Here is a 13,128-nt window from a genome sequence, read left to right as displayed (position 1 = left end):
TTCTTCTTCTTCTTCTTCTTCTTCTTCTTCTTCTTCTTCTTCTTCTTCTTCTTCTTCTTCTCCTTCTCCTTCTCCTTCTCCTTCTCCTTCTCCTTCTCCTTCTCCTTCTCCTTCTCCTTCTCCTTCTCCTTCTCCTTCTCCTTCTACTTCTCCTTCTTCTTCTTCATCTTCATCTTCATTTTTTTCTTTTTGTTATTAAATAATTTAAACTTAAAATTTATTAATTTTCAGTAGATGACATTCAAGAAATGTATAAAACTTTTCATATTCCACAGGGACAAATGTCTCTGCTCTAAAGCACCAGCTCTTTTTTTTTTTTTCATTATTTTATTTATTACCATCCACAGAAACTGTGACTAGGTACTGTGTTTTTACTTTATTCCTCACGATGAAGGAACAGCTGAAATCAAGAAATTGATGCGCTAAAGGGCTTACCAAGATACCTCTCTGGGCAATACTGTTATGAAAAAGTTTAATTTAACGAAAAGAGCACTGTTTCAACCAGGCTTGGAAGATGTAGACACTTTAATTAGATTAAAGAGAAAAATGTAAAGCTGTACTTGAAATATAATTATGAGTGTATGGCTACCAAGGGTAAATTTTTGTTAAGATTTGTTCACCTAGCCTGCCTTCCACTGTGTTCTATTTCCATAGCAAATGGGATGCAATTCTGCCAGGCCTTGTCTATCAGCAATAGGAGAGGATGAGTAGTCTTACTGCAACTACAATTGCCAAGACTGGGTGTTACCATGGGAGATCTACTCTTTTCTGAAGAGAAAAGGAGGAAGAGTGGATTGGGGTAGCAGGAGGGGAGGAGATAACAGGGAGCAGAGAAGAGAAGGAAAACAAGGTTTGGGATGTTAATTGGTTAATTAATTTAAAAAATTCAGCTCCAGAACAGATTTTTTTTTCTGCTATTAGAGAAAACTCATCTCACACAATTATTAATAAAGGAGCTTATTATTCTCTGAGTTCCTGGAGTGAATTCACACTAGTGTGTGTGTGTGTGTGTGTGTGTGTGTGTGTGTGTGTGTGTGTGTGTGTGTTTGTGTGTTTGTGTGTCTGTGTGTGTGTCTGTGTTTCTGTGTGTCTGTGTGTCTCTGTGTGTGTCTGTGTATGTGATTTTGTGTTTGTCTGTGAGTCTGTGTGTGTGAACCTACCCTGTCACTTAAAGTATCTAGCACAATATAATCCATTTTTCATGAACTCACAAGCCTGGATTCACTTCCCTGACTCCTTGGCAATCTTTTGAACAATCCTCCTGGTCAAGCAGTTACTATTTTATCATAAACCTGGGATTCAATCTACCCTATTTCTAATGGGGATCATAAGTATAAGCTACATGTGTTTCTTTACCAGACTACTAGTGGATGAGCCCTTCTAGTGTCAGATGCATAACATGTTGGAGAGGGTACATAAGCTCCCATGCATTGCCCTTATCAGTAAATTAAATGCTAAAACTTTTCTATAGACAAACCTACTATTCTCCTATAGAATGAAGAAATCACAAAGTGGATATCCCATTAGTAAAGGGAGTGGTATGCACCTGTTTAAAAATTTTCATTGTGTGTATTAAAAGTCAAAAATTTCAAAGTAACTTTACTGCTTTCTTGTTTTTCCACACAGATGGATAACTAGTATTGACAGAACTGCAAGTGGACTTCAAATGCTTAAAAGTTTCTTAGGTTTGTGTTGGCTTTCAGGTCTTCTTGTGTTCCTCAAGCTTCCTTGAAAATAATCAATGTCACAGGAAAAACTCTGGGTAACAACTACAGTGGTAACACTCAAGGAAGACACAGTCTTCTCATTTTGTACATAAAGTTACCCGATTCTTTGTTTTGGTCTTCTATGGCAATCAAAATTATAGCCACTGAAACTAGGCAATGAATACTAATTCTTTCTGAATTCAAGGGCCCTTCTGAGAAAGTGTGTAGAGTGATACCTGACACCAGAGGATAGGGTCTTAGAAAAGCATAGCTATGGACACAGATGTCAAAAAAAACATAACACCAGATGATAGGGTCTTAGAAAAGCATAGCTATGGACACAGATGTCAAACAAAAACATAACTATGGACACAGATGTCAAACAAATACCCATTTCTTTTATTCCTAACAGAAACAAAAATTGTGTAGATAACACTGAAAATAAAAGACAGTGGGAAGCAGCATAGATTTCTATCATATCATTTTTATGATATGAAATATAGCTCTTCCAAATTTTCTAGACTTTTAACTTTCTTTACATTCTGTCCCTGCAATATGCTAATCTTCCTTAGCCTGGGAATTCTGTCTGAGTTTTCTGACTATGTATGTTCATAGTGAGAAGGGTCCATCATCTGTTAAATGTATTCTCACACAGGTTACATGTATAGGGACTGTCAGCAATGTGGGTCAGCTGGTGTTTATTGAGGTGTCATATCTGAAAGAATAGTCTCCCACATTCAATACAGTTAAAAGACTTCTTTCCTGTATGAAATCATTGGTGTTTTACTAAGTTTGTATTATGACTAAAGGTTTTCTGGCAGTAGGAACACTGATGTATTTTTATTTATTGGTGAGTCAGGTAATGCATTTTAAAATCTGAATTGTGTTCTTCTGCATGTGTGTGTGTGTGTGTGTGTGTGTGTGTGTGTGTGTGTGTGTGTGTGTGTGTGTGTGTTTGATATGTGTGCACGGCCCAAGGAGAACAGAAGATCTGGAGATACAAGTGGTTTTTATGTCTGTTTTTCGTCTGTTTGTTTGGTTTCGTTTGTTTTTTTCTAGACGAGGCTTGTTTGTTTACCCCTGGCTGTCCTAAAACTCACTCTGTAGACCAGGGTGGCCTCAAACTCAGAAATCTCCCTGCCTCTGCCCTCAACAATTCCTGGGATTGAAGGCATGTGTCACCACTACCTAGCATCAGGCAGTTTTATTTTATTTTTATTTTTTTTAACTATATTCGGGGCTATAAAAAGAACAGGAAATTTAACATGTACTGTTGACCATTGAGCCATCTCTCCCATCACAATGCAAAAAATAACAAAGATGAATCAGGTAGCAAAATTATGTATAATGGATATAAGGGCTTATCAATAATTGTATAAGAGTTCAATAATCACAACAAAAAGTAAAACATCTTAGTCTAGACATATATATACAAGATGCCAAGTAACATTCAACAAAACACACAAGAAATTCAATGAAGGAAGGCTAGAAATTTCAATAAATGATGCGGCACCAATTGGAAACGGGGATGAGTGTTCTTGGTTTTGAACTTGACTACATCTAGAATTAAATAAAACCCAACTGACTGGGCAAGACTGTAAAGGAATTTCTTCTTTATAATTTGAAATGGTAAGATCCACTTTGAATCTGTATTTTTCAAATGGGAAAAGTCACCTTCAACCTGGCACACAGCTATATAAAAGTTCTGCAGCCTATATAAAAGACATGGAAAAAGAAAGTTATTTTGTTGTTGTTGTTGTTGTTTTTGTTTTGTTTTTTTCTGTTTTGATTTGTTTTGATTTTTTTTTTTTTTTGCCTGTTTGCCCTCATTGGCAAGTCCATTCCTTCCCTGGTATTACAGGCCATTTTTCAGAATTACAGAAGACACTGAACATGACCTGAGACATCCAGCCTCATTGACTGAACATCTATTAGATTCTTTGAACATCAGTTGGTAGAAAGCAATTGTTGATTCACCTCATGTAACTTTAAAGTATATTTAAAGTATATGTAAAGTATATTATATAACAAAATATTACAAATGGTAGAAAATATTACATACCTCTAAAATGCTCAGCATCCTTAATCATCTCAGAAATGCAAATCAAAACAAGCCTGAGATTCCATATTACACCAGTCAGAATGGCTAAGATTAAAAATTCAGGTGACAGCAGATGCTGGCAAGGATGTGGAAAATCTGGAAAGAACTCATATGCACCTCAACAGAGAAATGGATACAAACAATGTGCTACATTTACACAATGGAGTACTCAGCGATTAAAAAGAATGAGTTTATGAAATTCCTAGGTAAATGGTTGGACCTGGAGGGCATCATCCTGAGTCAGGTAACCCAATCACAAAAGAACTCACACAATATGTACTCACTGATAAGTGGATATTAGCCCAGAAACTTAGTATACCGCAGATATAAGAGACAATTTGAAAAACACATGAAACTAAAGAAGAACGAACACCAAAGTGTGGATACTTTGTCCCTTCTTAGAATTGGGAACAATCACCCATGGAAGGAGTTACAGAGACAAGGTTTTGAGCTGAGACAAAAGGATGGACAATATAAAGAGTGCCATATCCAGAGATCCATCCCATAATTAGCCTCCAAACGATGACACCATTGCATACACTAGCAAGTGTTTGCTGAAAGGACCCTGATATAGCTGTCTCTTGTGACACTAGGACGAGGCCTAGAAAACACATAAGTGGATGCTCACAGTCAGCTATTGGATGGATCACAGGGCCTCCAGTGGAGGAGCTAGAGAAAGTATCCAAGTTGCTAAAGAGATCTGCAACCATGTAGGTGCAACAACATTATCAACTAACCAGTATCCCGGAGTTCTTACTCTAGCAGCATATGTATCAAAAGATGACCTAGAAGGCCGTCACTGGAAAGAGAAGCCCATTGGACAAACAAACTTTATATGTCCTAGTACAGAAGATGACAGGGCCAAAAAGTGGGAATGGGAGGGTAGGGGAGGGGGGCAGAGGACATGGGGGACTTTTGGGATAGCATTGGAATTGGAATTGAGGAAAATATGTAATAAAAAAAAAAAGAAAACAAAACTGCCAGTTGAGGTTGAGCATCTATTTAATATCATCTCAAGAGAACTCTACAGAGGAAAATTAAAAATTAAAAATAAATAAATAAATAAACAAACAAACAAATAAATAAATAAATAAATAAATAATATATAATATATACATCATAGTTTTATAAAATCATGTATATATATAATTTTTATTTTTTATAATCAAACTCAGGGGTGAAATCAACCAAGTGGAAAGAAGAAGAACAATTCAAAGAATCAACCAATCGAGGAGCTGGTTCTTTGAGAAAATCAACAAGATAGATAAACCCTTAGCCAGACTCACTAGAGGGCATAGGGAAATTATTCTAATTAACAAAATCAGAAATGAAAAGGGAGACATAACAAGAGACCCTTAAGAAACCCAAAACACCATCAGATCCTTTTACAAAAGGCTATAGTCAACAAAACTGGAGAACCTGGATGAAATGGACAAGTTTCTAGACAGATACCAGGTACCAAAGTTAAGTCAAGATCAGGTTAATGATCTAAACAGTCCCATATCCCCTAAAGAAATAGAAGCAGTCATTAATAGTCTCTCAACCACAAAAGCTCAGGACCAGATGGGTTTAGTGCAGAGTTCTACCAAACCTTCAAAGAAGATCTAATCCCAGTTCTTCACAAACTATTCCACAAAATAGAATCAGAAGGTACTCTACCCAACTCATTCTATGAAGCCACAATTACTCTGATACCTAAACCACATAAAGACCCAACAAAGATAGAGAATTTCAGACCAATTTCTCTTATGAATATTGATGCAAAAATCCTCAATAAAGTTCTCCCTAACCGAATTCAAGAACACATCAAAACAATCATCCATCCTGACCAAGTAGGTTTCATCCAAGGGACGCAAGGAAGGTTCAATATACGAAAATCCATCAATGTAATCCATTATATAAACAAACTCAAAGACAAAAACCACATGATCATCTCGTTAGATGCTGAAAAAGCATTTGACAAAATCCAACACCCATTCATGATAAAAGTCTTGGAAAGATCAGGAATTCAAGGCCCATACATAACCATGGTAAAAGCAATATACAACAAACCAGTAGCCAACATCAAAGTAAATGGTGAGAAGCTGGAAGAAATCCCACTAAAATCAGGGATTAGACAAGGCTGCCCACTCTCTCCCTACCTATTCAACATTGTACTTGAAGTCCTAGCCAGAGCAATTAGACAACAAAAGGAGATCAAGGGGATACCAATCGGAAAAGAAGAAGTCAAAATTTCGCTTTTTGCAGATGATATGATAGTGTACATGAGTGACCCTAAAAATTCCACCAGAGATCACCTAAGCCTGATAAATAGCTTCGGTGAAGTAGCTGGATATAAAATTAACTCAAGCAAGTCAATGGCCTTTCTGTACACAAAGGATAAACAGGCTGAGAAAGAAATTAGGGAAACAACACCCTTCTCAATAGTCACAAATAATATAAAATATCATGGCGTGACTCTAACTAAGGAAGTGAAAGATCTGTATAATAAAAACTTCAAGTCTCTGAAGAAAGGAATTATAGAAGATCTCAGAAGATGGAAAGATCTCCCATGCTCATGGATTGGCAGGATCAACATTGTAAAAATGGCTATCTTGCCAAAAGCAATCTACAGATTCAATGCAATCCCCATCAAAATTCCAACTCAATTATTCAACGAACTAGAAAGGGCAATCTGCAAATTCATCTGGAACAACAAAAAACCTAGGATAGCAAAAACTCTTCTCAAGGATAAAAGAACCTCTGGTGGAATCACCATTCCTGACCTAAAGCTGTACTACAGAGCAATTGTGATAAAAACTGCATGTTACTGGTATAACGACAGACAAGTAGACCAATGGAACAGAATTGAAGACCATGAGATCAACCCACATACCTATGGTCACTTGATCTATGACAAGGGAGCAAAATCCAACCAGTAGAAAAAAGACAGCATTTTCAACCAATGGTGCTCTCACAACTGGCGGTTATCTTGTAGAAGAATGTGAATTGATCCATTCCTATCTCTTTGTACTAAGGTCAAATCTAAGTGGATTAAGGAACTCCACATAAAACAAGAGACACTGAAAGTTATAGAGGAGAAAGTATGGAGAAGCCTCGAAGATATGGGTACAGGGGAAAAATTCCTGAATAGAACAGCAAAGGCTTATGCTGTAAGATTGAGAATTGTTAAATGGGACCTCATAAAGTTGCAAAGCTTCTGCAAGGCAAAAGACACTCTCAAGAAGACAAAAAGACCACCAACAGATTGGGAAAGGATCTTTACCTATCCTAAATCAGATAGGGGACTAATATCCAATATATATAAGGAACTCAAGAAGGTGGACTCCAGAAAATCAAATAACCCCGTTAAAAAATGGGGCTCAGAACTGAACAAAGAATTCTCACCTGAGGAATACCGAATGGCAGAGAAACACCTGAAAAAATGTTCAACATCCTTAATCATCAGGGAAATGCAAATCAAAACAACCCTGAGATTCCACCTCACACCAGTCAGAATGGCTAAGATCAAAAATTCAGGTGACAGCAGATGCTGGCGAGGATGTGGAGAAAGAGGAACACTTCTTCATTGTTGGTGGGATTGCAAGCTGGTACTACCACTCTGGAAAACAATTTGGCCGTTCCTCAGAAAATTGAACATAATACTACCAGAGGATCCAGCAATACCTCTCCTGGGCATATATCCAGAAGATGTCCCAACCAGTAAGAAGGACACATGCTCCACTATGTTCATAGAAGCCTTATTTATAATAGCCAGAAGCTGGAAAGAATCCAGATGCCCTTCAAAAGAGGAATGGATACAGAAAATGTGGTACATTTACACAATGGAGTACTACTCAGCTATTAAAAGGAATGAATTTATAAAATTCCTAGGCAAATGGATGGATCTGAATGGCATCATCCTGAGTGAGGTAACATATTCACAAAGGAACTCACACAATATGTACTCTCTGAGAAGTGGATATTAGCCCAAAAACTTAGGATACCCAAGATATAAGATACAATTTGCTAAACGCATGAAACTCAAGAAGAACGAAGACCAAAGTGTGGACACTGTGCCCCTTCTTGGAATTGGGAACAAAACACCCATGGAAATAGTTACAGAGACAAAGTTTGGAGCTGTGAAGAAAGGATGGACCATCTAAAGGCTGCTATATCCAGGGATCCATCCCATAATCAGCTTCCAAACGCTGACACCATTACATACAGTAGCATGATTTTGCTGAAAGGACCCAGATATAGCTGTCTCTTGTGAGACAATGCCGGGGCCTAGCAAACACAGAAGTGGATGCTCACAGTCAGTTATTGGATGGATCACAGGGCCCCCAATGGAGGAGCTAGCGAAAGTACCCAAGGAGCTAAAGGGAACTGCAACCCCATAAGTGGAACATTATTATGAACTAACCAGTACCCCAGAGCTCTTGACTCTAGCTGCATTTGTATCAAAAGATGGCCTAGTCAGCCATCACTGGAAAGAGAGGCCCATTGGACTTGCCAACTTTATATGCCCCAGTACAGGGGAATGCCAGGGCCAAGGGGTGGGGGTGGGTGAGTGGGGGACTTGTGGTGGAGTGTATTGGGGACTTTTTGGATAGCATTGGAAATGTAATTGAGGAAAATACCTAATAAAAATAAATAAATAAATAAATAAATAAATAAATAAATAAATAAAATTATATAAAATATATACATATACATCATAGTTTTATAAAATCATGAATTATATATATATATATAATTTTTATTTTTTTATTTATTTACTTAATTATTTTTGCTGTACGTTTTGTTTCCCTAGAGAGCCATGACACATAATAGGTAAAAGAATCAGCCTCAATCTCAACTTAAAACTGTTTTTAAATTAATTCACAAGGGCATGGATTTAAATGTAAGAACAAAATAAAAGATTTAGGAAAACTGGAAGATATCTATGACTAAGTGAATTAAGAGTTCTAGATTTCATGGAAGAAATATTCATTCTAAAAGGAATAATTGATCCTCATTAAAACTAAGAACTTTTATGCTGAGCTGGATCGTGGTGGTGGTTGTGGTGGTGGTGGTGGTGGTGGTGGTGGTGGTGGTGGTGGTGGTGGTGGTAGTACATGTTTTAAACTCAGATCTTGGGAGGCAAAGGCAGGTGAGTTTGTGGTCAGGCCTGTGTACAGAGTTATCTTGAAGATGGCCAGGGTTATGCAGAGAAAATATATCTTGAAAAACAAACAACCCAAAAAACAAAAAATAACATAGAAAAGAAATATTTTTCTGTAGCAGTTCCTGATTCAACAGTGAAGAAGCAATCTAAATCAATTATAACCCAAAAGGTAATTTCTCCCAAGGTGTATTTTTCATGAGCACAGTCCAGGTTACACAGTGCATACACAAAGGAAAGGAGTTATTTTTACCTACAGAGGTGGTTAGCTTGTAGAGGTCCAGCATTAAAGCACTGTATAGTGCCTCCTTGGATGGGTTAAGTATAGCCCCTTCTTCCTCAGATAAATGCATTTGTATATCTTCAAATGTTAACAAGTCCTAAAGAAGAGAAAGGACTTGAATTTTGTACTGAAGCAGAAGCAGTTCTAGTACCTGCCTGTGAATCATGTCATAGGCTGCATGCTGAAGAAATTATCAGTAAAGGATTTAGGTGGAGAAATTGAGATGACCAGAGGTAGGCAAGTGGACAAGTTAATTGGTTGTAAAATACCCAGTTTCCACTCTGATCGTGCCAAGTATAGTCCCATGGAGATCAGTAAGGTCGAATGTACCCGATAACATTTGGTGTCTTAGCAGCAGGGAAAAACTAAATGAGACTGCCTGAAAAAGGGAAATGTTAAAATAAAAGAAAACAATAACAAAAAGCAATCTGACTTTCTCCAACCCCTCTAAGGTCCGGTAGCCTTCATGGCTACTTAACACCACCAAACCACTAGGAAATACTAGTGTTGGGCACATTGTTGTGTTGCCATAAAGCTGCCCTGATCATTTGCTTTCTTGGGTGTTATCCTTCATGAAGTGATTTCTCTCTTTTCCTTCTCTGTAAAATATAAAAGACTGAACTTAAAAGCACTATCTGAAGTTATACATGAGTCCCAACCTCTCTCTATAAGATCTGGTTACCATGAGTCAGCCAAAATAAACTCCACCTGACATTCTTAGGTTGGATTATGAAAGAGGTGGTTTCTGTTGTCACTTAGTTCCCCCATCACTAGCAGCACCTAGAACATGGCACTAGGGTACACAGGCCAGTGGAAGTCCTCCTCTCTCAACTCATGGATGTATTTTCATAAAAGGATACGAGTCCTAGTATCTATTCTGCCTCTAGAGAACATAAATGCTAGCCCATGCTCCTATACTGAAAAAAACTCTCAATCACCATAGATAGAGAAAATAATATATTCCATGACAAAACCAATTTTACACATAACGTTTCCATAAATCCAGCCCTACAAAGAATAATAGATGGAAAACACCCACTGAAGGAGTGAAACTACACCATAGAAGAAGCAAGAAAGTAATCTTTCAACAAATCCACACAAACGTACTTCCACCTCTAACAAGAAAATTAATATGAAGTAATCATATACCTTAATATCTGTTAATATGAAAATTAATATTACCAACATAACCTAATTAATTGAAATTCAAAAATGTTAGTATTTAGAAATTAGCCGTGTGTCATTCTGTTATCCCTAATTTGGAAAATGGGATTAATAGGTCCAATGTTGTACAATCCATATAGTCTTTCTGCTTTTTTGTACATAATACAGTCTTGCTGTGTGCCACATAATGGTCTTGAAATTATGCTTCTCCTATCTCAGCCTCTCTATTTGTAGGATTGTTTATTTGTTGTTTTTACACTATACTATGGTTTTCAAAACAGGTTATATATTTCAAAACTGTTTATAAACCAAAATTAATGTAGACAATTAATTTGGGAGGTGGCTTATAAGAGAAAAACAAAGAGTGAGACTGAAGATTTTGCTTGATATTTATTATTATTATATCAATTCTGAAGAAGAGGACTTTATAAGTTACTACTATTCTGAGATGAATGCTTTTGAAAAAAAATCACATCCAATGAAACTGAATCCTACCCTCAACTAATTTCTGTGACACCCTCCAAGCAGAACCATTCTTCTTTGAAACAGTTGATGAATGACTTCAGGGATAGACCATCTTAATACACACACCATTCCTTAAGTGAATGTACCCTGTAACATGTATTCTGAGAATGACAACAATCACTCAAGTCAAATAGCTTTGACCATAGCAGGAAATTAGTATCCAAAATCATGCCTTCAATTCATTCCTTGGTGCAGCAGAATTGTGAACTCTTATCTTAGCTACTATGTAGGTAAAATTCTTTGGTGATGTGAGGGAAATTCAAGTAGATCCTTATTACAATGAAATCCAGTGTTCATAAACTGTTCTTATTTTTTTGAATCACAGTAAGCCAAGATTTTTTTTTAATTTCATTTTTTGTTAGATATTTTCATTTACATTCCAATATTCCCCTACACCCTTCCCCGTCCTTGCTCCCCAGCCCACCTACTCCCAACTCCTGTCCCTGGCAGTACTCTGTACTGAGGCATATAACCTTCTCAAAACCAAGGGCCTCTCCACCCACAGATGGCCTACCAGGCTATCCCCTGCTACATATTCAACTACAGACACAAGCTCTGGAGGTACTGGTTAGTTCATAATTTGTTCCTTATTTAGGGTTTCAAATCCCCTCAGCTCCTGGGGTACTTTCTCTAGCTCCTCCATTGGAGGCCATGTGTTCCACTCAATAGGTGACTGTGAGCATCTACTTCTGTATTTGCCAGTCATTGAACTAGCCTCACACAAGACAGCTTCAGAGTCCTGTTAGCATAATCTGTATGTCAAGATTTTTAAGCTCTACTAAAAACAAAACAAACAAACAAACAAAAAAACAAAAAAAAATACTATTTATGTTCATTAAAAAAACTAATAGTGATATATTATTTGAAAATATAATACAGTTAATATATTTGGAGTTACTTAAAATTTATATTGAGAAAAATGTATTTTCAGTATTGCTGCAGACAAACATCTACATAAGACTATTCAATTGATTGTTGTTTTATATCAAAAAAAACTTTATAATATTCTTTTTATTGTTACAATATTTTATAAATATTAAGGAACATGATAAAAAATGAAAGGTTTAATAGGTTTTGAGTGGGTATCAGCTAGAGGAGTTGTGGTACAAAAGAAAAATAAGAATGTGATGTAAGTCTGTTTACATAAAATATGCTTTTAGATGTTAACAAATTCAGATAAATTGAAATTATGTATATTTTCTTATCATAATGCATTAAAACTTAAATCAAAACTATTTCTAGAACTGGTGGGATTGCTCAACAGTTAGGAGCACTGGCTAATCTTTTACAGATCCTGAGTTCATTTCTCAGCAAAAACATGGTGGCTTACTACCGTTTATAAAGTGTTCTGATGCCGCCTTCTGTCATGTAGGTGACCACATAAACAGAGCACTCACACATTTTAATAATGATAGACTTAAAAACTTTAAAATGTTTCTATTATTGTTTATTATTATTATTATTATTATTATTATTATTATTATTATGCCTAACTTCTTCCTTCCATTTCTTTCCACCAAACTAGCCCATATATCCCTCTTTGGTCTTTTTTAAAGTTATAGCCTTTTTGAAAAACTAATATACAAGTAGGAAAACATTGAAAGTAAATGGGCAGAATGCCCTAGGATGCATGAAATACACACAAGTCTAGTTGAAAAAAAGAAAAGAAAAACTAGCTATTAAGAGCAACTGTTGGTTTGGCAGTAGTGGTTCATGCCTGCATTTGGGAGGCAGAAGCCAAGATTTCTGAATTCAAGGCCAGCCTGTTGTAAGTTCCAGAAAAATCAGGGCTACAGAGAGAAACCCGGTTTAGAAAAATAATAATAATAATAAATAAAACCAAAAAACAAAAACAAAAACAAACAAACAAACAAAATCATCTGTTCTATGCAGAGGACGGGGCACAAAGCACCCACATAGTGGCTCACAATTTGTGCACAGTCACGTTTTCAGAGAATCAGTGCTCTCTTCCAGCCTCTGTATGCAACAAAGGCATACGTGAGAGAGAGGTCCTGCCCAGTTAAGCTCATAAGTGAGAGAGAGGGCCTGCAAGGCCTAATGTATGAGTGAGAGAGAGGGCCTGGGCTGCCTAGCACATAAGTGAGAGAGAGGGCCGGAGAGGCTAAGCACATAAGTGAGAGAGAGGGCCTGCACTGCCTAGCACACTCTTCTAATCCAGCTCAATACTAGGAAGGTGGAGACA

This window comes from Mus caroli, unplaced genomic scaffold (genome assembly GCF_978045245.1).
Source record: "Mus caroli unplaced genomic scaffold, Mus_caroli_1 scaffold_52, whole genome shotgun sequence".
Classification (NCBI taxonomy): domain Eukaryota; kingdom Metazoa; phylum Chordata; class Mammalia; order Rodentia; family Muridae; genus Mus; species Mus caroli.
This window is presented reverse-complemented; position numbering follows the sequence as displayed.